Here is a 27,586-nt window from a genome sequence, read left to right on the forward strand (position 1 = left end):
CTTGCCAAGTGAGATCTGCTGCTGGGCTGTTGGGGCCAGGTTGGCCTGGGTGATGCACTCCACATGGGCAGCAGGCACAATGTTAACAAGGTACATACTGGTCTTCCGCAGCCTGGCCGCCACTGCAGCTAAGAATGAGGCCACGCAAAGCATGCGGGTGGGGAGATGTGTTGGCAAGGTTTGTGCTGGTCTTTTTGGGGAGGGGACCCACAGCTCAGGGACTGAGGCCCACATTGTTGGGAAGGGTGGATCCAATGGCTTGTTGGAAACAAGTTACGTCGTGAATGCAGTCATATGGCTGGTTCCCACAGGTGGCCTTGTGTTGATGCTGGCTGTGGAGGAAGCAGATGGCACCTGCCAGCTCCTCTGTTCCCAGGGGCGTCTTCCTATGATCCCTGTCTCTCCAGGACCTACATAGACTTACATAAACACGCAGATGAACAGAGATCTTGTAAGCTTCCATTTTAAAATTTTAACCATGAACAGGTATAACAATATAAAACTCACTAATGTATAAATAATAGTTGGAGTAAGTTATCTGCTCAGATGAGTAAAGTTTTTTACTACTTGTGGAGAAAACTTCAGGATTTGTGTTTGTCCTTGACATGGTAATCTTAATGAGGCTGTGGTCTAGAGTTTGGGCAAAAGAGACTTTTTGGCAGTTTGTATTAATGCATGTATGTATGTTGTCGTTGTTGTTTACTTGAAAATGGTCTCTTTATTCTTTTTTTGTCATAGCAGCGCTGTGACTTTGGGCAAGCTAATTAACCTCTCAGTCCTTACTTGTGAATTGAAGATAACTATATACCGCTTACAATATTGTTGAGTGTGAAAACATATATGTAAGTACTCATATTGAGTGCACATAGTGACCATCAGTAAGCTTTGCTATTGTTTATCATTTTAACGGGTCTCTTTTCTAATTCGTTTTCTCCTCCCCCTCCTCCTCCCCCTCCCCCTCCTCCTTCTCAACCACCACCACCTCCACTACCCCCTTTTAGTTTCAAGCAAGTGTTAGTTACCTCCTGGGGTGTTTACATGTCAAAGACATGGTAAGATTTACATGTTCAAGGGACAGAAAAACACTGTCTACCCTGGGCCTAGAGATGAGGCTGGAGTGCTCTGTAAATCTTGTAGGGAAAGGGAAGCTGAAACAGGCAACTGATTGTTTAAGGAATTTCCTGGGGAAGGTAGAGAAGTTTGGGAATGGAAGAGATATGATTGGATTTTAAGAAGGGGAAGTTTATGTTGAATATAGACTTGAATTATGTTCTAAGTTTAATTTTTGTTTTTTCCTCTTATTACAGGAGTGCCCAAGGGTAGCCGTTATGCTCCTTTATATCTACCTTTTAATTGTGTATCATAGGTACCAATAGGACAGTTGTTTAGAATACTCTAAAAAAAATTTTTTTTAATACTGAAGTTTTTCTATTTCAAAAGAAACCTCTGGCTATTGATGCACAGGATCTATTAATCTCTATAGCAACTCAAACCAGTAAGCCTTATTTTTTTTAAGTTTATTTATTCATTTCTGAGAGAGAAAGGGAGAGAATGGAGGAGGGGCAGAGAGAGGGGGGAGAGAGAATCCCAAGCAGGCTCCCCACTGTCAGCACAGACTGATGTGGGGCTTGAACTCACAAATCGTGAGATCATGACCTGAGCTGAAAGCAAGAGTCAGAGGCTCAACTAACTGAGCCACCCTGGCACCCCTACCAGTAACAGTAAGCCTTTTTTATCATGTAACTAAAGATGCAAGAAGCATCCTAAAGAGGAGTGCAAATAATGCAGCCCTTATCCAGAGAGTTCACTCCAGAGTTAGCCTAAGAAAGCAGAGACCTTCAGGTCATGGTTGGTAAAAATGGTATAGTAGAAACAGTGTCTGTGATCCCTCATGGGGTCATGAGACACCTCTGGTCATAGACCCACCAATCTGTGGCAACCAGGTAGGCATTACTGGAATGAGACTTTTCCAGCACTAACAAGGCAATGGAGATTGAGATGACAAAGGCCCTTAATAGACTGGGACCCGTATGACAAAGTTTCCCTGGGGGTTGGTATGGCTGGACAATGAGAGTGCTCTTGTGAACCTCAGTCTTAAAACATCAGTCTACTCAATGGGCCACACAAATTGTGCATTTCTGCTGGCAAAAACCCGAGAGAATATTCTCACTGGTCACAAAACCAGGCTCTCAGGACATAAAACAAGATGAAAGGAAAACCTATCTGGTTTTTACGTAGCAGACCCACAGCAAAGTTTAAACAGACACCGGTCCAGTAAGAACTGTGAATTGGCCAGTCTGTGAGGCCAGCTGGAAATGTCGGCTAATCGGACCTATGCCTGTGTTCTACCCTGTGGTTTTCTCTCTTAGGACAATGACACAAAAGACTTAGATAGACTGTGGCCATCCCTTGGAGGAAAGGGATCTATAGGAAACAAGGGTACTCTTAAGAGATTTTTACCAGAATTGCTCTACTGAAGGAACTAGTTCACACAAGTATTTTCTCCTGCTAATGTGAATTTGGAAAAAAAAAGAAAAGGACTTTCACCACTTTCACTTCCACCAGATCTGCCAGCAGAGATCCAGGTGACTGTAAGAATTCTTACCTTCTCCTGGCCCCTGTCAGAGGTCCCAGGTTCTCTCAGCTGTAGCACCTCTGGGGTGAGCAGGGTCCAGTGAGTGTGGAACTCCATGTTGGTGCATGAAATCTGCAGGGGAGAAGCACTTTTCCCTTCTCCATTCTAGGTTCTTTGGTTGGACTCATAATCAAATTGATAGAAAACAGTGTAACAAGAGAAAAACAAATTTAATTATGTATATTCAGGAGTCCCACAGAGGCTTGAGGAGCCCCCTGACAGTCAGGCAATTGAGGCTTATATGCCACTGTGCCCTAAGGAGAAAGGGGAAAGAGGTTGTGACTTCAAAAAGGAAGAAGACAATTCACACAAAGATGGGAGGGGCAAATGTTTGGTAATCAATTGCTTGATTGAATAAAACACTAAAAGTTCTTTGGTAACCACTTACTTCCTGATACAGGTCATCTCTCTAGATTATTTTAGGCAGTTAAGAGAGAAGTAAAAAGCTCCTCTTGAATTTGATTGTCTTGAGCTTGAAATAATCTGCATACCAAAGCGGCACATTCTGGAGTGGCTTTCCCTGTGAACCCTATCAACCTCATCTTCAATCTTGTAGGTCACAGCAGTTTAAATGGGTATTGTCCTCACTGCAAGTGCTTGCTCAACCAGAATGATTTCTGTGACGCCTCAGCTTTGCTGGAGCAAAGGCATGAGTGGTAACTGGACCTTCACAGGGTCAACACTTGAAAAGCCTGATAAATCCAAGCTCAAGCACCCTACCACCATCACCCCACCCATTCTTAGAAGGGAAAACAATACAGAGAGAGTAGCAGTCAGCCCTGTAGAAAAGAATTTGTATGAATGAAGAAAACCATTTATAGGCTATAATTTAAAGAAGATGTAATTTACCAAAATGTCCATCCATTTCCAGCTAGCCTTCGTTTTCTCATTCTTGCTGAGAGTTCACCATTAGAGAGTCATTTGTTAGATTAAACCTTTTGTCCCAATTTAAATGCAGATGTCAGAGACTATATCATTTTTGTAACCTCCAAATAGTTATTTTTAGATTCTATCTCTGTGGACAGAACATGATAGAAATGGAATGATTAAGGAGCATGGAAAGAAGAGAGAACAGGTAAAGCAATGTATCAAAAAGGAAAAGTTTTATGTCAATTGTGGTTTTGCCAAGAGGGGTCCATACAACAGGAAGTAAGCCTGATGAATGTGGTTTTCTCTTAGTCACTTCCTCCACTCACTTTTAGCTGTTCCACTGCTGTTTTCTTCTTTAATATTCATGTATTTGAGTTCTGTGATCTGTAACCGAGACTTCATGGTATTTAGCATTGCCACATGCAGATACTTTTAAGAGCGACTCCATTAAAGATCATTTTCTCCTGGAGCATTTTGTACTCTCCAGTGGTATTTATCACCCAGCATTTAGTTTTGATCCTTGTAATGTATGCAGAACCAAAGACACCCCTTCATCACTCTCATTCTGCTGGGAGTTAGTTTATGTTATAAAACAGGGGAAATGGGAAAAAAGGAAGCCAGAGGGAAGCAGAGTTGTGTGTGTATGTATGTGTGTGTGTGTATATGTATATATATATATGTATGTATATATATATATGTGTGTATATATATATGTGTGTGTGTGTGTGTGTGTGTGTGTGTGTGTGTATATATATATATGCATGCATTGAGATAAAATAAAGTCATGGCGCTAGACAATTAGGGAGTAGGGTTGGGAATAAATGGATTCCCTCCCTTCAGGGCTGCCTATTTACAGCAAATTCCGGCACACAACAACCAACCCCCTACTGCCTGATTCTGCCTGGGTTCTGATTTCTCTTCTTCCAAGAACAGAGCTTAGAACAAGCTACCTTCTCACTCTCTTCCATACACCTGCAGGCCTAAGGTGTGTGTTTAGGGGTTCTGATTACTTGGTGAGGGTCCGAGGCAAGTGAGGATGGTAGAAAGATGGCATGTAAGTTTCTGTGGCTCTCTTTCAGAGGAAATACCGCAAGACACAGCACTTTTGCATAGGGTGCCTCAGGCAAGAATGCTTATGAAATTCATTGCTGTGGAAAGGAGCTTGTTTGCAAGGTACTATTGTGTAAGTTGCTTGTTTCAAATGGTTAACATCCTAAGGCATCTTCGGCTGAGGATAGAGAAGATTCAGGATCTGGAACCCAAGATTTGGATTAGGCATGCCCATGTTACTGCCTTCCTTGTTTCTGTTTAAAAATCAATTTCATTTTTTGGGGCGCCTGGGTGGCTCAGTCGGTTAAGCGTCCGACTTCGGCTCAGGTCATGATCTCACGGTCCGTGAGTTCGAGCCCCGCGTCGGGCTCTGTGCTGACAGCTCAGAGCCTGGAGCCTGTTTCGGATTCTGTGTCTCCCTCTTTCTCTGACCCTCCCCTGTTCATGCTCTCTCTCTGTCTCAAAAATAAATAAGTGTTAAAAAAATTAAAAAAAAATAAAATAAAAATCAATTTCATTTTTTAAAAAATTCCGAATATATTTTTTAAGATATTGTTCCCTGGTGTAATTTCTAACTTCGTTTCTGGTTTAATCTTGGTTCTGGTTTAAAATCCCCATGGGAGAATTTTGGGAAGGAAGGCCTTGGGAATGAGCCCTGTATTGGCAGAGTTTGTTGGAAAGAAGCCATACAAAGAGAACATATACTAATTACCACTTACATCCATTATTAGCTTTCCTTCTGCCTTTACACTGCTTTAGACTTCATGCTCAGGACCCTTAGCCCCACCCTAGGTTGGTCTTTGATGTCAGATTCTAGAACACATCCTCTGTAAGATTCAGGAAATCCGAGGAGCCCTGGGCCAATCTATTAGACACATCAGGACACATCAGCCTTTTGATGAGCCGTAAGTAAAGCTTCTATCCGTTATCCACCCTGTCTTACCATATTTTATCACTTCCGGGTAATCACATCAGTCACAGGTGAAGTAGATTTCATTGACTAAACAAACCCATAACTGTATCTGTTTAGTTAGTGTATGATTTTCTCACTCTTCAGGTTTCTTGTCTGCGACTCCTGAGTGGACCCCAGCCCTGATCTCGAGGCACTTCTGTTCTAAGAGGGTGCATTCACCTCACTTCCAGCTCCAGATTCCGTGGCCGAGGACCTAGCATCATGTTGCCAATATTATCTTCTCATAGGAAATAGGACAATGGGTTGCAAAGCACATTTGCTGCTGCCAGGACTGATTACTCCCATAAACAGGCATCAGTTCCAGCACCGTCTCTGTATGAACTGGATAGGACGCGTGCTTCTTTGAGTCTCTTGCTTTTAGCAGGATCGAAAAAGAAACAAAAGCTTGGAAAAAATAAAACTGTACACAGTATAGACTGATGTCCGTGAAACCTGGTTCTGTAATAAGATGTGGTCTGGCAGCCCCATCTATAGTCAGAGTTACAGACTAGACTGGTAGAGTCAAGGCAGGCCCTGTGCTCTAGCGAAGTGTAGCAGTTCATAAAGCAGACAATGCCCTCTGGTGATATTGCGTTACCGCCAAGGTTGTTAGGGATTGCAGACGCGTGGATGAGAAAGTGAACAACCACACTCACTCTGTGATTTGTGTAAAAAATATGAACTTGTGGGAGATGCGTCTTGGTTCAAAGCAAAGGAAATACTTGTAAGGAAAGGGAAAGGCTCCTAGCGCTCCAGGGTCCTGAGGGGAAGGGAAAATGCTGAACCCAGGTACCTCCCCCCTATTAACTGACCACACCTCTGCTGATATTTTCACACAAGCAAATCCAGGCTAAAAATGAACAGCCCTGAAAAAGGAAACACAGTCCTAAACGGTTGTAAGTTTGCTGTTACCATACATCTCTTTCAGGGCCTCACTGAGGAGATTTACTTATTACTAATCATTGTGTATGTATACATCTGGGTATTCTTGGTACTGATATGTGCCAGATACAGTGCTCAGGGAGGAGGCAAACAGCCAGCCCATTCCATGGCTTCAGGCAGCCCAGAGCCTCATAGAAAACGGTTGATCTTTTTAGCACCTCGCGGCCAACCAGCCTCCCTGCCCTTATTCCGATTCATTGTATTCTAAAGACAAATCCAATCAGCTCACATTTTTGCCCTTCTTAAGCACTAGTCAGATTGACACTATTGATTGCAGTGGCAGCTGTAGTGCATTTTTGATGATTTGAGCCTTTTGGCCTAGAGGTGACGTAAGTATTCATGATAAGCTAAGAATCCACAGGAAAATAAGGAAGGGACTCATTTTCAGTAATCATGTCTGTCTAGATTGCTCGGGGTGATGAAGGGTAGTGAGGAGGGGGGTGGGTAGTGGTTAGGGTAAATATGTCTAGATGTGTGGGAGAGAAAGACACAGAGGGAGAGAGAATGTTTTCAAAATGGGAGAAAGAGTTTGATCCTAATTATTCCCAAACATAATGCCCTCATTTGTATCCCAGGTACTGTGGCACTTTGTGAAATGAGTACAAAAAATATTCAGTAGTTGTTTATTTTGATGTATCCCACTTACACTAGAAAATGCCGATGAGAAGTGGCTGGTTTAAAAATAAAGGGTAAGGGCACCTGGGTGGCTCGGTCGGTTAAGCGTTCTATTTCAGATCAGGTCATGATCTCAGAGTTCATGAATTCGAGCCCCACGTCAGGCTCTGTGCTGACAGCTCAGCCTGGAGCCCACTTCAGATTCTGTGTCTCCTTCTCTGTCTGTCCTTCCCCTCCTTGTGTTCTCTCCCTCTCTCTCTGAAAAATAAATAAACATTTAAAAATAAAATAACAAGAATGCAGGTTTATAAACCAAAAAGAACAGTCAATGAGAAAATGAGTCGTGACCACCAGCCAGATGTTGACCTTTTTTTATTTTGTACTGGCTACAGTTTTATCTTGCATCCAGAAAATGATTGATTGCTGTCTTCAAGGAGTGCTGACATTCTGGATGCGATATCTCTGATGTTTGTATACTCCACTTATTGACTACAGTCGAAAAGTCAGACGTATTTAAAGGGCAGAGTAGCCTCCTCATAACTCAAGAATTATAAAGTTATTTTATGGTTTGACCTATAACATGATCACCACCAACTCAAAGCCCACAAAGAATCATTGCTTTTATTGATGATGATTCCACAGCACTTGGTGCAAGCATACTTTATTTTTCAGCCAGAAACCCTGATTGTTGCGTGTTGCTGGGATGTCTGTTTAGCTGGATGAGTCCCATTGCTTGTTGATGATCAGTTCTTGAAAGTGTCCAGCAGTGTAAGAAACAGGTACAAAGCAGGTACTTGATCTTGAAAATCTGGTACCCCTTGTCTTACTTATGGATACAAGTTGCCCAAGGTAGGGACTTCTGAATTATGCACATTTTCTCAGGTCCTTCACTCACCCCTTCTCTGATTTTCAATTACCACTACTTCTCAGTTGTATTTATTCTCCATTGCATCTTCCCTGTCTTTACTGATCGCCTCATTCGGGGATCTTCATCGTGTCTCTCCCTTGGTGAAGTAGTAACTCCCTATCTGGCATCTCTAATCCAGCGTCACTTGGCCCCTTCTGCATTGATACCAGAATGATGTTTTTCTTAACCAAAGCTCTTTTGGTTAAAACCCATTAGAGGCTGCTTAGTGCCTTCAGGGTTGAGTTCAGATTCCTTGAGTGGCATGCCGGGCACGTATTCAACCTGCTGTTGTCTGGTCTCATCCTTTTGAACCATTGACTTTGTATCCTGAGTGAAGCCACCTGACCATCTGTTCTGGAATCTGCTACCACGTTACATTAATTTATTGCTTTACACTTGTACAAAAATCCCTTCGTCCATACTTTATTTTCAACCTCCCAAGGGCCCTGTGAGTAGGGGAAAGAAAGGGATTTTTTTTTTTTTTTTTCACTTAACAGAGGAGTAATGGGGCATTAACTCCACACTGATTTAACAGGTAAATACTACACAGAATCAACTCTGGATAATCTTTATGTAGATTGTAGAATTTGTGAGTTATCAGTAGAGAAAGTGCAATGTGTATTTTTATGGTCTAGCATACTAGACTACTGGTCTTCTGAGCCTTATATTCAGCTAAGTCTTTAAGAACAATGTACTCACTTAAGATACACATATGTACATTTACTTTTCCCAAAATGATCAAATATTTAATTCCAAAGTAGATTATACTTTAATTTTTTCAACAGTTTTGATCATTTGATCATCCATTAATTTTGATAATATGGAAAGGTAGAATTTTTAAGGCAGATAAACTGCTAAATATGTTATATGCAGATATAAAATATATACAATACATGTCACAGAACAATGAAGGAGACGAGAGGAGAGAATTATAGATTAACCTGTACACTGCATAGGAAAAAAGTCTCCCCCCTAGTGATATTAATGGAGTATTGTAAGCTCATTTTAGTACCAAAATTTAAATTAAAAAGGAAGGAGGAGGCTATGGAATAGAGGTTGTTGAAAAATCTCATTTTCAGCAAATTTGAAAAAAAAAAAAAGAACATCACGGAGGCAATTTAGTTTATTTTCTAAACATTCCCTGTAGTGTCGTGATGACCAAACAGCAGCTTTGAGCTAGTTCATAAAAACCAGAATGCAAAGAAAAGAGGGATAAACTGGGAAGAAACAAATAGGAAACTGTCCGATTTAATTGACCAGGCTGATTAGAATGGAAAATGTAAATGCCCTCCCCAAATGAGAAAATGGTGGATGTGCAAAGTCACTTCTTTGTGTATGTTTGGAATGTTTGTAACCCATGAAACTACCTGTGTTTTTAAGAAAGTCAATAAATAAAAACAGAATTGGAAAAAACCCACTTTTGTTAATGAAATTGTATAGTTAACTGAAGTAACCATGACATGTAAAAGAAATATAATTTCATGTAAATTCTCCTCCGTGGATTTAGGGGTTAGAGTTTTAACGCAGTGACTCACTACCCATGATTTGCACCGTGTAAGAATTGTGCAGAAATCAAGGAGTCACCTCAAATAACCAGGTAAGGACACCTATGAAGATAAAATGCGATGTGGGACACCCTCCCTTGGCCTGCTAGCCATCTAGAAATGGATTGCTTTTTTAGTTAATGTATTAGTTTGTGGCAGGGGAAAAGATATGCAATTTAAGATAATTTGTTTACCTCTTACAGACCAGGAGTGTTACAAACATTTTGAGGAACATAACTTGGTTTAATGAAAATAGCTTTTTCCTTCTGTTTAAAAACATAACATGGATTGCAGAAAATAAGGTAAACTAGATTATGATAAAGTAACAACCAACCTAGAAATCTCAATAGCCTTAAAACAACAAAGATTGATTTCTCTCTTGTGTTACATGGCCGTCACATGTCATCTAGGAGCTCAGCTTCATGATGCTCTTTCTGCAGCTCCAAGGTTAATGGAATAGCCATTCTCAAAAACACTGTGAGCTGCTGTGGCAGAGGGAGAAAGAGAAGTCAAAAGAGTCTCAAAGCAGGAAATTAAACACTCAGGCCTGAAACTGACAAGTGACTTCTGCAAACTCATTGACCAGAACTAGTCACATGACCTCACCAAACGAAAAAAGGACCAGGAGCTAAGACCATACTTTTAAAAGAGAGAGCCAGAAATTTTGTTGACTAGCTCATACTGAAAATTTCAGCAGTGTAGGTATTTATAATGAAGGAAATGGGGCACCTGGCTGGCTCAGCCAGTTAATCGTCCAACTCTGGATTTCAGCTCAGGTTGTGATCTCAGGATCGTGGGATCAAGCTCCATGTTGGGCTCCCCACTGACAGCTCAGAGCCTGCTTGGGGTTCTCTCTCTCCACCCCTCCCCTGTTCATTCTCTGGCTCTCTCTCCCTCTCTCTCTCTCAAAATAAATAAATAAACCCTAAAAAAAAAAAAAAGAAATTTTGATCACTGAAAATTCTATCACCCAAATAACATTTGGTGAACTACCTTCCATTTATTCATGATTTTATTTATGAGTATTTTAAGAATTGCATCATTCTTTTTGATATTTCCGTAGTATTCCAGTGAATAAATGCTCATAATTGATTTAACCTGTTAGTGACCAATTAAGTTTCCAGTTTCTTCATTATTATAAACAAGGCTAAAATTATCATCTTAGTCCATATCTCTGGATTTTAACTGATGATTTTCCCACTGAAACCAGTGGAAATTTACATCAAACAATGTCAGTATGTTCGGTTTTGGTAAAAATGACAGATGGTCCCACAAAAGTGATGTACTAATTTAGACCATTGCCTAACTAAATGAAAACATATATTTCTCTACAATTTTGATAACCCTGCATATTTTCAGGATTTGCCATGGTATTAAGCTAACAGTAATATTTTCATTTGCATTATTAGAGACTTTTTATATGTGAGTTTCCATGTATATTTTTCTCCTCTAAATAATCTATTCAAATTCTTATCTCATTTTCTGTAGAAATTTATGTTTCCTACTGATTTTATTTTTTTAATGTTTATTTATTTATTTTGAGAGAGAGTGAGTGAGAGAGAGAGAATCCCAAGCAGACTCTGTGCTGTCAGCACAGAGCCTAGTGCAGGGCTCGTTCTCACAAACTGAGCTCATGACCTGAGCCGAAATCAAGAGTCAGATGCTTAACCAGTTGAGCCACCCAGACACCACAATGTATTTCCTATTGATTGTAGGATGATCCATGTATATTACAAAGCAGGCTGATATTTATTCAGTACATACTGGTAGAACATACTATCCAGCATCCATTTTTATTGGAGGCATCATGCTTTCCAAATTTCAAAACAAATTTAATATGTCCGTTGATTTCAGTATTATAACACTGTGTCATATGTTTGAAACATCTTTTTATGTTTATCTTTAAGGCATTTTTTAGATATGTTGAACTTCTAAATTTGAATAGTCTTTGTGGCTTTTGCTTTTATACCATGCAGGAAACCCTTTTCTAGTCTAAAATCACCAGAATATTCACCCATGCTTTCTTGCGGTACTTTTGTGGCTTCTCTTACTATATTTTTAATATTTTATATACCTGGGGTTTGTTTTACTGTAAGGAGTGAGATAGAGATACCATTTGATTTTTCAAGTGGCCAGTTAACTTTGGCGAAATTTGAGGGAATGATGAGGAAAGTGAACAGAGGAGGAAAACATTATTCTTATCATAATTATTGTTATTTACATTAACAAAGGTAGAGTAATGTTCTTTAGTTAACATGCTAAAGGAGGGGCTTCATGTTGAAATGGAGCCTGGGATTTTTCTCTCCTTACCTTTTACTTCAGTGGTAATTTTTAAGTGCTACTTAAAATGTTTCTTTCTTGGTTTCCATGATGCGTATATTTCTGATTTCTGTCTTACCTTAATATCAACGATGCATTTTTGCAGTCTCTTCCTCCCTTTTGTGATCTTAAAATGCTGCTTTTCTTCATGGTTGTATCTTAACTCCCCTCCCCTTGCCCCCGCCCCCCACATCTTACACTTTCTGCTTGATTTTATATATGCCTATAGGCTTGGATACAATTTATCCCTAAGCCTGTGAAGTAAATATGCACCAGTTGACTATGTTGGTCTGAAGCTGAAGAGAGATCCGGGTTTATGTTTATTTCAGGGGCGCCTGGGTGCCTCAGCCGATTGAGTGTCCGACTTTGACTCAGGTCATGATCTGGCAGTTTGTCAGTTCGAACCCCACATAGGGCCCTGTGCTGACAGCTCAGAGCCTGGAGCCTGCTTTGGATTCTGTGTCTCCGTCTCTCTCTGCCTGCCTGTCTGTCTCTCTCTCTCTCTCTCTCTCTCTTTCAAAAGTAAACATTTAAAAAAAATTTTAATGTTTATTTCAATGCCTTATTTGCATCATAAACTTAACTGTGTCACTGCATTAATTATTTAAGTACTCAGCTTATTTTTCTGTTACCATGTTTGTTTGTCTGTTTCTTTCTGATTTGAGAGTACTCTTTGTATATTAGGACCAAGGTGATATTCAGTCAACGCCTATCAGTACAGCATCTAAAGATGCCCTTTTCATCTGATGTTCCCTATATCACTTGTCCAAGTCAGAAATACAGGTGCCATATTTTGACTGCCACCTCTTTAAGTCTTACATCAAATCAGTCACAAATTTCATTTCATTCAGTTTTACCCCTTCACTTCTTATCAGGGTTCCTAGTGCATACCCATCAGTCTTTGAAGGGTTTCTCTGCCCTAGCTTTGCCTGGCCTTCCTTGTGTCATATATTCTATACATTATATCAAGTATGCTTTTTAATGTGAAATTATTATGTCACCAACCCTCCCAATTTTTTTCAGTGAATCTGTACTTTCAGATGGTAAGGTTCAAATATTGTAATGTCAAACACGTAAAGAAATCTTCTGCCTTTTTCTTACTTTTGCAAGAAAAAAAATTTCAAATCCAGTTCCACAGGTTGAACTTAAAGTATCTTCGAAGCACACACAAATAGATGCTGAATAGGCATTTGAATAGAAGAGGCTATAGCTCAAGGTCAGTGAACTGAAGGTACTGATTTGGAAATGTCCAGTGTATATCCATGAAAGACACAGGAGTCTGGTGATATGATATGCAAAGACGCTGCACAGTGAGGTGTGGAGAGGGCCCTAATCCTGAGGGCTATAAAAAAAAAAATAAATGCAATATGTTTGGATAGAGGAGAAGCCAACAAAAGAGACAGGACAGGATTGGCCAGAAGGGTAGGAAGAGAGAACATGTGGCATTATTTAAAAAAAAAAAAAAAAAAAAAACAAAAAAGGAAGAGAAATTTCGAGAATGTTCGCATCCCTGAAAGTTAAGTAAGGATGCAAAACAGTGTGCATTCAGTGAATGTAGCAACTTGGAGACCACTGGTAGTCTTAGCAGGAGCAACTCCAGTGAGTTGGTGGGGGTGGAAGGAAGCTCGTAATGACTTAGAAATGAGTATTTGCCAAAGAATTCAAGAGAGGAAGGAGTTTTTGTTTTCTTGCTCATGAAGATGCTAGAATTTTGAGCATGTTTGAATATTTCAGTTCTTGACTGCTTAGTTATTTTTTAACTGTAAAAACATACTTAAAGATGTCCCACTCGCCAACTGGCGTAAGATGTAGAAGATCCTAGAATGGTCTAATACATAGCAGACCATCAGTACGAGTAAAGTGTCATTAGTCTCCCTTCCCTTTCCTTCCTTCCTCTTTTCCCTCCTCCAGCTCCCCTGGGCTCACCATCCTTTGTAACAGTACAACCCACTGTATGTAGTCACAGTGGAAATACCTTTCTGTCTCTCTCTGTAATCTGCCGTCTCTTGAGTTAACTCTTTAATGTCTGTTCCCCTAAGTGCTGGGCACATTCTAATAGATACGTATAATCTCAGCTAATTAGATTGACTTGTCTTTTCAGCTCTAAAATTTGGAGACTAAATCTGTTGCCCTCTTTATAAAATAGGTTTGACTCTCCTGTAGTCTTTGTAGGTTGGGAGTGGTTAACAAGGCCATTTAGGATTTCCATCATTTTTGCAGAGTGAAAACAGTATGAACAGCAGTGAAGTGACCCAAGCAAAACAGCACCACGTTTCTGCACCAAGAACTTTTGTTTGGAGCAGATGATGACAGGTTTAGTCACAGTTCTATTCCTAATCAATATTTTGGGGAGAACACAAAGGAGGTGATGGGAATTACAGTCTACAGTTGAAAAAGCACTAGCTGAAACCACTGATCTAGAGAAATTATCCATACAAGGCTTTGGACTTTACAGTGGTGTTATTATATTAGGCATGATTTATTTTTTCTTACAGCATGTATTTTTTTTTTCTTCTTTCATAGTGGCTTTGTGTCTGTCAGCTAGAAAGGAACTTGTATGGAGTGTATAGTAATCAAAGAGATGAAAGATGAATGAGTGTAGAGCTTTTTTTTTTTTTTTTAAGCACTATTAACTCAGTGGCGTCTACCTGGAATGTAGATGCACTTTGGTGATTTCATTTTGATAATGCTGTAGCTGGTCTCTGATAATTGCCTTCTGTAATTGGAACAAATTTATGATTATGCTAATTCCTTCTCAGCCACCCAGTATACGGAAGCTGAGCTAATCCATACCTGTCCATGCATTTCCTTTGTAGATCATTACATGATTAGCCTTTCACTGTGGCTGATGGAGACATTTTTATTCTGAGCAGACTTGATTTCTCAAATGGTGTGTATATATGTGTAAGTGATACGTGTTGGTGTATCTTTATCCAGTTGTATGTAACTAGATATCAGCTTTTAAAACCAGTTTATGATATGAACATTTGGAGCCTTTAATGCTTTAATCCTTAAAAAGCTGGCTATTTTCTCAGCACTTGAGTATACATTACATGGTAGCAAAGAACAGAAAAAGGGAACTGTTAATTACTGTCTCGCAGCCACCACCTTTATTTTTTTTCAATATATGAAGTTTATTGTCAAATTGGTTTCCATACAACACCCAGTGCTCATCCCAAAAGGTGCCCTCCTCAATACCCATCACCCACCCTCCCCTCCCTCCCACCCCCCATCAACCCTCAGTTTGTTCTCAGTTTTTGGGAGGCTCTTATGCTTTGGCTGTCTTCCACTCTAGCCTCTTTTTTTTTTCCTTCCCCTCCCCCATGGATTTCTGTTAAGTTTCTCAGGATCCACATAAGAGTGAAACCATATGGTATCTGTCTTTCTCTGTATGGCTTATTTCACTTAGCATCACACTCTCCAGTTCCATCCACGTTGCTACAAAGGGCCATATTTCGTTCTTTCTCATTGCCCTGTAGTACTCCATTGTGTATATAAACCACAATTTCTTTATCCATTCATCAGTTGATGGACATTTAGGCTCTTTCCATAATTTGGCTATTGTTGAGAGTGTCGCAGCCACCACCTTTAAACCTTATTTACATACCAGAAATTATGGGAGGAAATGTGAAGACGGAAACAGTTTTGAGTCTCTCTGAATGCCAGCTCTTCGTAATCTTGTTAGAGAGTTCTTGCCATCCTAAAATGGTCTTTTAAAATGAGATGGCATGTTACACTATGTTTCAGGTCACTCCTTGGGATATCACGCTTTGGAAGCATCTTCTAGATGTTGCATCATCAGTGGTTCAAACCCAGAATTCCTTTTTCCCTTGCAGATGGGAATGAGCAAAGGTAGAATTAGCAAAAAGTAGGATGGACTGCACTATCAAAAACACAGCTGAAAAGCAAATGGTAGCATATGCCTTCCCTTACAAATCACCTGCCCATTGTGTCTCCCTCCCTGTTCTTCTATTGATGCCAAGTGTGTTCAATGTTGTCTTCTGCCTCTGATCATCATTCTTGTAAATGTTTTACATTAATGTATACAAGGCTCATTCTTCCCTCGTGACGGTGTTACAGTGTCAGTAAACAGTGGATCAGGGTGTTCACTTCCTCAGAGACCATTTACCTGTCAAAATGAATTAAAAGAAATAACATGAGACTGTGGCTGACTTTCATAACTAAGGGGAAGTTGAAGGACGATACTGATCTGACAGGAGACCTACAGTGTCAGAACATGAAACTCCATCATCAGAATTCAGGTTTCTACACAGGTACACACATCTGTCGTTTCATTCAGCATCAGTGAGTGCCATTCAATCTGTGATCATTAGGTTTCTATCATTTGCCTGGTTCTGCTGCTGTGTTTTCACAATTAAGCTGAATTCCTGCTTCCTTTTGTGATGCATAATCAGATAAGTGGAGTTAAATTGAAGACACTGCAGCGTAGGTGGCTTTAGAATCAATCTATACAGCCTGGCAAGTAAAGGAAGACAAAGGGGGAAACCTAATAGTACTGTCATAAATAACTTGAAGGAAGTCTTATCAAGGAGAGAGGGGAAGACAGGTGACATCTAATCTGAAAGTAGCAAAGCAAGTAATGGCCTAACCTAGCCTTAGAGGACCATATGCTCCATTATGAGCTGAGGAATGTCACTCTACACAATAGGACAGTCCCAGTTAAGACTTATTCAAGAATGCCAAGTCAAATTGTCGGAAATGTTAAAGAGCGGTACTTTTATGTGGTCAATAAAAGATATCAGAAAATGGCCAATGTTTTGTGGCAGAGTAAGTATTTGAAGGCTATGGTTCTGGTTCTATTTTCCTAGGATGTTCTGTTAGGCAAATTCTGTAACCTGTGGAATGGGGAGAAAAGGTTTTCTTTGCCTACCTTGGAGTTCTGAGGATCAAATGAGATAATGTATTAGATCTCACTGTGTTCACTTGTGAATAGAAAGACCATGACCAAGACTTCTGTGAGTTCCTGCCTTTTCTTCATGGTCACAAGATGGCTGTCATGTCTTTAGAATCCCATTCGTGCCCAAACAGGGAAAAGGCCAGAAGTACCTAGCCCTTTTCTCAGGAAAGCAAATGCTTTTCTACACATCACCCAACAGACTTAGATACAGCTGGCCTTCTTGAATATTTTAAGACTGCAGGCTGTATCGTCACAGCCTGATTTCATGGACTATGTGCTCCACTCACTTCTGCTTATGGCCATAAAAGCAAATAAAACACCAGATCGCTTTGAGAGGGCTAACCATAACTTTTCTTGAGTTATATACGTGGACAAATATTGAGTAATTTTTGATGTCAAAATAATAGAATTTTGATGTCAGAATAATAACCGGCCACATTCTGACCTGTTAGTGAGTATAATATAACCAGAATGTACACAGTCAAATGAGAGCTGTCCTTTAAATCAGCCCTCTAGGAGACAATACACTCTAACAATGTGGCTTTTATCAAGAAAATATTTGCAGTTCTTCCTTAGGAATGATCATGAAATCCTGACATATATTTTCAAAATTATCTTCCATGGTGGCAATCCTCTATGTTTTGATGTAATTTTGCAAATAGCATATGGTCATTCTACCAAAATCTTGAAAGTGATATGGATGACTGAGCACAGTGGTTGCAGGCAATTCTGGGATTCCAATTCTGGCCTTGCCATTGACTACCCTGTATCACCCTGGGCAAGGTACTTAACATCTCTGTTTCTATATCTGTAAAATGGAGGTGATAAAAATGTTGGTCATATCATGAGACCTTCTGAGGATTATATCAACACATGTATAGTGTTAGTGATTGCAGAAGAAATGCCTGGGAAATACTCACTGATGAATGTGACTTAAAGTAAATGAGAAATTTACTGGCTAGACCAATTTCCTAAGAGGTGGAAGTCCAGAGCCTTCCCTTTAGTTCCTATGGAACCCTGTCCTTACCTCTGTCTGCTCTACTCTCTTCCACCTCTCTATCCTTAGATGCCATCTCAATTTAGCCCTTTACCAGCTAGAATGAATTCCTTTGCTTTCTGTTCATTTTCTCACAGAAGTCATCACACTTGTCATTTTGTAAGATGGTAACTTCACAGAAAGTTTGAGAGGTTACAAAGGGAATGAAGGCGTTGGAAGCTGCTCCAGCCATCCAGTATTTCCTTGGCTCTGTGTCTCCTACTCCCTAGGGTAGTCTGTCTCTCCACCCTGTCTCATTGGACAAGGTTGCCTTCCCAAGCCATCTTTAGATGTAGTAGGGAGGAAAGATTCCTCTGATGTAATCCATACTTCGGAGCAAATACCTGAAATTCGACGTAAGACCATATGTAGCAATTATCAAGTGGCTCCCAGAATATATTTAAGAACAACTACACCAAAAATGTCTCTCTAGATCATGTGTGTGTTCAACCCTGGGATCTAAAACAAGGCTATGCTTCTCTTTTGACCCTACTCCACGATGTAGTTTGAAGTTTTATGTGTGTATGCAAATCACACCACTCTCTAAATTTGTAGGCACATCAGTTTGAGCTAGAAAGTGTGTTCAATAGGTGCCATTGAACATCCTCAGGAGAAAGTTCTATGCAAGACATAAGAATATTTAAAACATTGTTCATGTTCTTAGAGTGCCACTGTGTAGTATTGTTAAGAAAATGATCACAGGCAATGAATAGCTGAATGGAGAACCTTCAAAGGTCATAAATCTGAGGTTACATCTATAGTATATATGAGCAACTCAATTTCGTAACCAGTCTAGCAAATCCTGAGAGAGATGGCTGGAATTGGAGGATAGGAATACTTGGTAGATGCTATCAACAAATGGGTCCTCATTGGCATTTTCTCTGGGATATGAAGGAAAAGTGTCAGGTTGATGCTATCTAGAATTCAAAGGAGAAGAGGTTTGGGATCCTGTCTGGGAAGAGAGCTTGCCTATTAAAATGGATTTTTTTCTTTCTGGTCTGGTTTTCCTTTCTTTTTTTTTTTTTCCTTTTTTTTACATTTCTTAAAGGTTAATAAAACTGCCTTCTCATTCTCTTATGGAATATTAAGAAGAAGAGCATGAGCATTAGAATTCTAACATACTGTCTGATGGAAATAAACATTTAAGTATAAGGTTTATGTGTGTATATACATAGATGTCTTTGACAAAGGTCAGAAGAGGTGAAATGTTAGGTCTCATGCAGCCATTTTCACCTATAACCCAGGTCTCAAATAAGATTAATTTACCACAAAGCCTCAATCCATTACTCTTCCAAAAGAGGTCCCTTCCCCATCTAATTACTCCTTGCTGACTATTGTTGAGAACATCTGTAGGCTTGTCGATTCCATACCTTGGGTCCCTGGCTAACCGGAATGACTGATCAGGAACCTGCTATCTGGCATGAAATCTAATTGTCTTTGATGGTCTGCTTTTCCAGATTTGTTTATAAACTGGAAAAATCTGCAAATTGCAGGCCATCTGTACATAACACTATGCTAATAGATGCGGGCATCCTGCAAATCCATAAGCTCATTACATCTAAGTAACTAGTTTCTTCACACACTCCTAACTGGGATTATCCATCTATACCAAATAAGGAGAAGCATGTGAAGAATTGTTTCTCTGAGGGGTGAATGCCTCCAGTAACCTTCTGCACTGGTAAGCCTCTCTGTCAAAGAGATGACCTCTTAGCATGAGGTCATTTGACTTTAGTGATACAAATGTCCCTTAGCCTCAAGGTAGTCAATGTATTGATCCCATAATGCTAATTTGAAAATTTGTGTGGCTTTCGTTAAGCGCATAATTAGGGCCCTCCAGCGCTGGCAAGCTCTTGCAAAATAATCTGACTCAATATTCATGCCCTTATGATACTTGTCAGACATTTTTCTGAGAAAGCCTTGAGAGTGGCCTCTGATACATCTGAACCATAACATGTTAGAATGATGGGGGAGGCAGAGTTAATGAAATAGAATGAACTTGAGTGACGGAGATTGAACTCCTCTTTGTGGTAATGTGCACAAGGGGCCAGAAAGCTGGTGTGTATCCATGGAGAAGAGGGAGTGAGTCTAGTTCATGAATATATTTTGTCTGGCCCTCACAATATATTTTGAGGCATCATGTTAGAATCAAGAAATAATACATGAGTGAGGCACCTGGGTGGCTCAGTCAGTTGTGTGTCTGACTGCCGCTCAGGTCATGATCTCATGGTTCATGGGTTCGAGCCCCACGTCCCTGTCTGGGATTCTCTCTCTGCATCTCTCTCTACCCTTCCGCCTCTCTTTCAAAGTAAATAAACTTTTTAAAAAATCTTTAAAAAAAAAAGAAAGAAAGAAGTAATACGTTAGAATATACATCCCCATTTTCCCCTGAAAATTTGAAGCCCTGGTTACACTGGTTGCAACAGTCTGAACGTGACTGGTGGCTGCACCTTTGCTTGGGTCATGTAATCTACATTTTGTCATAAATGGCCACCACTTCCCCATACATCCTGACAGACAAAATACTCCAGAAATTTGACCTCTACCGTGATACGTTAAAAGCGAGAGATTTTTTTTAAATTTTTCTCTTTTAAAATTTTTTTTTAATGTTTATTTGTTTCTGAGACAGAGAGAGACACGGCATGAGTGGGGGAGGGGCAGAGAGAGAGGGAGACACAGAATCAAAAGCAGGCTCCAGTCTCTGAGCTGTCAGCCCAGAGCCTGATGCGGGGCTCGAACTCACAAACCGTGAGATCATGACCTGAACCAAAGTCGGTCGCTCAACCAACTGAGCCACCCAGGCACCCCTTAATTTTTTAATGTTTATTTGTGTGTGTGTGTGTGTGTGTGTGTGTGTGTGTGTGTTTGAGAGAGAGAGAGAGAGAGAGAGGAGGGAGGGGCAGACAGAGAGGGAGACACAGAATGCGAAGCAGGCTCCAGGCTCTGAGATTTCAGCATAGATCCCAAAGCAGGGCTCAAACCCATGAGCTGTGAGATCATGATCTGAGCCAAAGTTGGACGCTTAATTGACCGAACCACTCAGACACCCCAAAAGCAAGAGATTTTTAAGCAAAAATGAGGTCATTGTCATTTTTACTGCACTCGTTTTATTATTATTATTTTTTTAATACCCATGTCTCTCCCTAAAGTGGGAAAACAAAAGGAGACAGAAAGAAATAACATTTTTTAAGACAAATGAGCATGAGCTCATCCCTTCGTGGAAATGAAGAACAGCCCCTTGTCTTTAATATGCAAGCAATGTGCATGGATGTCTTGCACCCAGGGCCACTTCAGTAATTTATGTTCCCTCCTTGGCCCCTAGGAACATTTGAGTTTGCAACTTCTGGTGTAGGGAGTGCTTTTTCTATCTTATTTATTAAACTATTCTCCATTTAGGAGCACTTAGCTCATCAAAAATGTTTTAAAATTTCTTTAAGTGACAAAAGCATAAATCCAAAAGCAATTTGTCATTTTTATAAGCCCGGAAAACACCAAACTGATTTCCTCATAAAGATCCTGCCGTCCGTTTAATGGATAAACTATTAGTTTACAGATAAAAAATGGGCCCACAGTTAGAAGTCTACTAATGCACTGCTTATTTATAAACATAATTGGATTGAGGGACCTCAGTCATGACACCATAAACACTAAGTACACCACAACATGTATATGTAACTATGATCCCTAATTCATCCTTTGTCAGTGTTTTTCAAGCTATGACATGGGGAGTCCCAGCAGCAGATCATTGTATACGGTCCATAGTACATGTGGGTGGGTGGGTGGGTAGGGGGTCGATTGTATGAGGGGTTCAACTTATATGGTGGTACACTGAACATCTCTACAGGGCATGATTGTCGTAGGGAAGGACATGAATGATCTCTCCTGGAGTTCTGCAAACAGTGGTCTGGGAATGGCCATGTTAAAACAGCTAAGGGTCCCTCACATCTGTGGCTCTTCATCAGTTATAAGAAATTTCCTTATCTGTTTTTCATCTTGTGCTTTCATAGGAGCATTGAACTGAGGAAACATTCCAGGGTTAAATATAAATTTCAAAACCACTGTGCCACATGGTAATTAAATGACACTTTTTTTAAGCTAATGTGATTTTTTTTCAGATCACTAAATAGCTTTTCGTTGAATGTGCCACAATTAACCACCAGGAAGAAAAGAACGGTTACCTGTAGTATTCTCCTAAAGCACCTGTAAACACACTACATTTTCTTCCAGTCATTTTTTTAAGTATATGTATGTTTGTTTTATAACTTTGTGGTAACACTAAACATCTAATTTTGACTCTTCATATATGAGGAGCTTTTTCTTTCACTAGTTAAAATCATGACTTTTCATGTCTATGTAACATGAAATCATGTTTTTGAATCATAATTAATTTAAACAAAGTTCTATTTGATGTGTGGCTTTGGCACACGTTTTTCTTTTTTCCTCTTCCTTCCCTCTCCCCCTCCCTCCCTTTCTCCACCAAAAACAATTTATGGTGTTTAAATCCTTGTTTGTACAGAGAGGGAGGGAGGCAGACCATAAGAGACTCTAAAATACAGAGAACAGACTGAGGGTAGATGGGAGGGGGGAAGAGCGGAGAATGGGTGATGGGTATTGAGGAGGGCACTTATTGGGATGAGCACTGGGTGTTGTATATAAGCGATGAACCACAGGAATCTACCCCCAAAACCAAGAGCGCACCTTACACACTGTATGTTACCAATTTGATGATAAATTATATTAGAAAGAAAGGAAGGAAGGAAGGAAGGAAAGAAAGAAAGAAAGAAAGAAAGAGAAAGAGAAAATTTACAATAATGAGAAAAAATAAATAACTAAATCCTCATTTGTAGCCCCAATACTTTCCTAGTAAATTCCTGGGATCATAATTATGAGAATATATAAAGCATTACTATCTTTAAGATCATCAGATGGAGGGACGCCTGGGTGGCTCAGTTGGTTAAGCATCCAACTCTTGCTTTCAGCTCAGGTCATGATCTCGCGGCTTCGTGAGTTTGAGCCCTGTGTTGGGCTCATTGCTGACAGTAGGGAGCCTGCTTGAGGTTCTCTCTCTCCCTCTCTCTCTGCCCCTCCCCCACTCATACTATCTCTGTCTCTCCCCAAATAAATAAATAAATAAACTTAAAAAAAGACTATCAGATGGAGATAAATATTAGGAAGAAGATTGAAGTGGACAGGGCGAGCGGTAGAGAGGAGAGGGGGGTTACTATAATAAAAAGGACTGCTAGGCAAGACCTGAGGAGGTAACTTTGCTCTGAGACCTGAATGGAAAGTGAGATTGAGCCATGGGGTGCCTGTGGGAAAGCCCTTCCAGGCAGAGGAATCCGCACGTGTTAAGGCCCTGAGTTGGGAACTTGCTTTGAGCATTCTAGGACATGAAAGATTTCAGTAGGGCTGGAGTAGAGTGAGCAGGGGCTATTTGGGGATTCTGAGGTGGATAACTGATTGGGGGGCCAGACGGAGAAGGACTTTGTTAGCCTTGGTGTAAGGATTTGCGATTTTGTTCTAAGTGGGATTCAAGACCATTGAAAGATTTAGACCCAGAAAGTGACATGATCTGATCCCTTTGTGGACAATCAACTGTGGAGGCAAGTATGGAAGGAGCAGACAGCCCAGGTAGAGGCTGCTACTGAAAGGGGTTGCTAAGAAAGGGGATAATGGTAGAGAAGCAATAGCAGAAATGCCCCATTCTCTGCAAGGTGAGCAAAGATCAAACCACAAAAATAAAAACTATATGTATGTGTGTGTCTATGTATGTGTGTATAATTTTACTCTTTGGCATTTTGGTAGGAAAACTTCATTACATTGTCTAACTTTTCTATTGGTTGTATAGGATAATTACTCAATTTCTAATTGCCATGTATCTCTTTTTTCCTTTATCTTTATGCTGTATTACCAAGGATGGAAATACAGGAAAAAAAAGGAAAAATACAGAAAAAAAAGGAAAAAAAATCCTTTTTACCAAAGAAAAAAATTTTTATCAATTTATGAGAGCTCGAGCTATTGAGATTAAGGTTCCTCGGATCATATTTTTTCCTTTCTTCCAGACTTTTAGCAAATATTTTCCTAGTCTGTTGGCTATTTACTTTTGTGTATGGTCTATTTTTATATAAGTTTTCAATTTGAAGCCAAATGTCTACTTGGTTAAGGTGGTTTTAATTTCCTCTGAGCTGAAATTCCTTCAGGAAGGCTTTCTTTGATGGGGTGCCTAGGTGGCTCAGTCGGTTATGCATCCAACTTCAGCTTAGGTCATAATCTCGGGATTCGTGAGTTCAAGCCCTGCATTGGGCTCTGTGCTGACAGCTTGGAGCCTAGAGCCTGCTTTGGATTCTGTGTCCCCCTCTCTCTCTGCCCATCCCCCACTTGTGCTCTGTCTCTCCCTCTCAAAAATAAATAAATGTTATTATTTAAAAAAAAAAAAGGCTTTCTTTTATTTTCAGGTGCTGGGATTCTTTTGGTTTTGGTCTCCAGAGCCCTTTCTGGCTGTTTACTCTCTGGAAGTAATTTGCTTATGGATCAGATTTGCCCAACATACTGACCAGCTATTTGTGGGGATCTCTGGTAAATGAAGACGTGGGTGGGGACATGAGAGAGCAGCTTTCTAGGTACCACAAATAGCAAGAGTAAGGCAATTAGCAATCAGAAAACCAGGCAGTTTACACTGAGTTTCAGAACTAGGAGAGTAGAGTGGAACAGAAGCTCCCAGACCTAATTTAAGCAAACCAGTTTGTTCTTTCCAGTGTCATAGCCATGATGGCGATTTTAAAAGTCCATTCCTCTTGGCCTTACAGTAAGCATTTCATCCCAGATATTGGTGACAGTGTTACTCCCAGCTCTTATTTTCTGGTGGCGATGTAGATTGACTTCTTTATTTTCATCTTACCCATTAACCATAAGATCCATGTAAGAAGAGGCAATGAGGGTTTTGTTGATCTCATTTTACACAATTCTCAAGACCACCTCTGACATTCAGTGTGTGTTTGGATATTCATCAGATACATAAATGAATGACTGCAAAATATGAGTGTCAGTGGGTAATGGAGGGCATTTTGCCACAGACTGGTCGTCAGGTGTGTTTTAAAATCCATTCCACTGTCCTGCTTTGTCACACTGAGCAGTGCTTTTGGGCTTGGGGTCATTATTAGCACCTTCCCATCCAGGCTGGAACATGGCTGAGCCCTCCAGGAACTCCTGGGGGTGGTGATCAGGCTTTCTTCTTTACTTCATGGTTGGCCCTGCACCACATTCCTTTTTCATCCCCTCTTGATAGTAAAAGCTGTTCTGAGACTTCTTTTGGCTGTTGTGTGCCATTTTATTTTCTAAAATTGACCTCTTCGAGGGTAGGTTTTGGATGGTGATGATTTTAGGTATTCTAAACTCTCATTAATGGAGTGATACTTGGGATAAATTTCATTATAAAGATCATAATAGGTTTTCTTCTTTCTTTTTAATGTTTATTTATTTTTGAGAGAGAGACAGAGACAGAGCATGAATAGGGGAGGGGAAGAGAGAGAGGGATCCAGAATCCAAAGCAGGCTCCAGGCTCCAAGCTGTCAGCATAGAGCCCAGTGTGGGGCTCCAACTCATGAACCGCTAGATCATGACCTGAGCCAAAGTCAGAAGCTTAACCGACTGAGCCACCCAGGCGCCCCATAATAGGTTTTCTTATGACAGGTAAATCCCTTTTTATTAGAGACTGACAACAAATTGTTCTATAATTGTTGCTCCTTGTTTATTGGTAAATTAGAATTCTTTGGATTTAAACAGGAATGAGGTATCTTTTTATTTTTTTTAATATTCATTTTTGAGAGCAAGGGAACGTGAGCGGAGGTAGAGCAGAGAGAGAGGGGACAGAGGATCTGAAGCAGGCTCTGTGCCGACACCAGAGTGACTGATGCGGGGCTCAAACCCACAAACAGTGAGTGAGATCATGACCTGAGCCAAAGTCGGACGCTCAACTGACTGAGCCTCCCAGACAACCAGGAATGAAGCATCTTACACTAAAACCAACTTTCAGTTATCTTCGCCAGTGGTGGGCAGGGTATGATGCAAAGTCCCCCAGTGCATATGCTTCCTTCTGTGTGATGTCTTTTTGGTGTAGCCACCACTCTTGCTTTCTGGGTTAAATTATAGTTATAATGCGTCTGTTCGATGTCTGTGTATATACCACACGCTGGTAGCTGGAGCTAAATGTTTATTGTCAAATGAGATACATGTAGTGCTACCAAGATGACACTAGGAAGTGGAGATGTTTGGATGTGGAAGCAGAGGACAGAATGAGGAAGGAAGGCGGTCTGTTCTGGGTGAAACTGGCTTGCCTGATAAAATAGGGGCAGTAAGTGTGGAACACCCCAGCTGGGCGAGGATGAGAGGCTAGAGGAGCAGTAGGTTCCATCTGTGTCTTCTCTAGGTGCTGAAGGAAAGTGAAGGGGTGGTATGACTGCCCCAATTAAACGTCGATGCAGAAAAAGCAAGTCCTTATGAGTGCGGATTTGACCCGATAGGATCAGCCCACCTGCCTTTCTCCATCCAATTTTTCCTAGTCGCCATTGCATTCTCATCATTTGACCTGGAAATAGCTCTCCTCCTGCCTCTACCCTGAGCCTCACAGGCAAATAACCTGTCAACCATGCTTACCATGACAGTTCTATTAATTTCACTGTTTGCCATAAGTCTAGCCTCTGAATGAACACAAAAAGGACTAGAATGGACTGAATATGATAATTAAAGTCAAGTGATTTCGACTCATTAGATTATGGTTAGTACTATAATTATCAAATATCTGTAGTGTGTATCTTCCTGGCCTTCATCATATCCGTTATAGGACTGCTATTATACCGTTCTCACCTAATATCATCCCTTCTGTGCCTAGAAGGGAAGATAATATCATCTAGGCATAGAAGGGATGATATTATCTCTATCATAATAACTGTAGTAATGTTAAATAATCACTTTATACTAGCTAGTATAACGCCAAGGGTAGGATAAAAGTGGAACTAGAAAGAGGAAAACAGGTTATCCAGGAGTGATCTAGAGAAAATAAATCAAGGTGGAAGTAGCTTGTGCCCAGAGGGTATTAAAAGTCCTCTCCTCCAGAAGAGAGGCTGGGCATTAAATGTGCCGGGCATCTAACCCACTGTCTGTTGCATCAATGAAAGAGTAACGCAATTGATCACCAAAGAAATGTATCTCCAAAACTAGAGAACACTGAGATTTGAATTTAATTGCTTGTGATTGCCCAAATGTGTATTACATTGGCCTTTTATACATTATCACACCTTTCTTAAAATTTGTTCAAATGCAAACATGGACATGAAACCTTGTCTGGCAGCATAATATCCTCTCAGCACAAAGTACAAGTTCTGCATGGATGTGTTGATTTTGTGAGCTACATTTTGGGCTTGTTATAGACACGTAGTCATTACCATCAGAGTTTGCACTAAGATGAAATATAATGAAATGACCTAATTGTAGTCACCTCTTTTCTCTCTTCCACCGCGTTTCTTAAAAATGGGTCAAAGTCAGTAGGTATTTATGTTCCTTTCCTGACTCCAGTTTATTAACTTGAGTGTTCATTTCCTGAATATACCAAATTTGCTAAATAAAAGGGATGGGAAATGGAATAAAGAGAAATAAAAAATCACTGCTGTGGCTCTAGAGGTTAGGAATGTCTGTCTCCCTCCCATACGCCGGAACTACCCACCTTCCAATTCCAGAAAAGAGGTTTGTTGGGTTTTTTGCTTGTTTTGTTTTGTTTACAAATGACTGGTAAAGTGAACATTCCTT

The 27,586-nt window shown here is 40.3% G+C and overlaps 1 protein-coding gene across 1 annotated transcript in view; it reads left to right on the plus strand.

Annotated features, from left to right (window-relative positions):
• Positions 1-27,586, plus strand: part of UNC5D (unc-5 netrin receptor D) — a 274,282-nt gene that overhangs the window by 143,939 nt on the left and 102,757 nt on the right. The gene's annotated exons all lie outside the window — the stretch shown is intronic.

The sequence above is a fragment of the Panthera uncia genome, chromosome B1 (assembly GCF_023721935.1).
Source record: "Panthera uncia isolate 11264 chromosome B1, Puncia_PCG_1.0, whole genome shotgun sequence".
Classification (NCBI taxonomy): domain Eukaryota; kingdom Metazoa; phylum Chordata; class Mammalia; order Carnivora; family Felidae; genus Panthera; species Panthera uncia.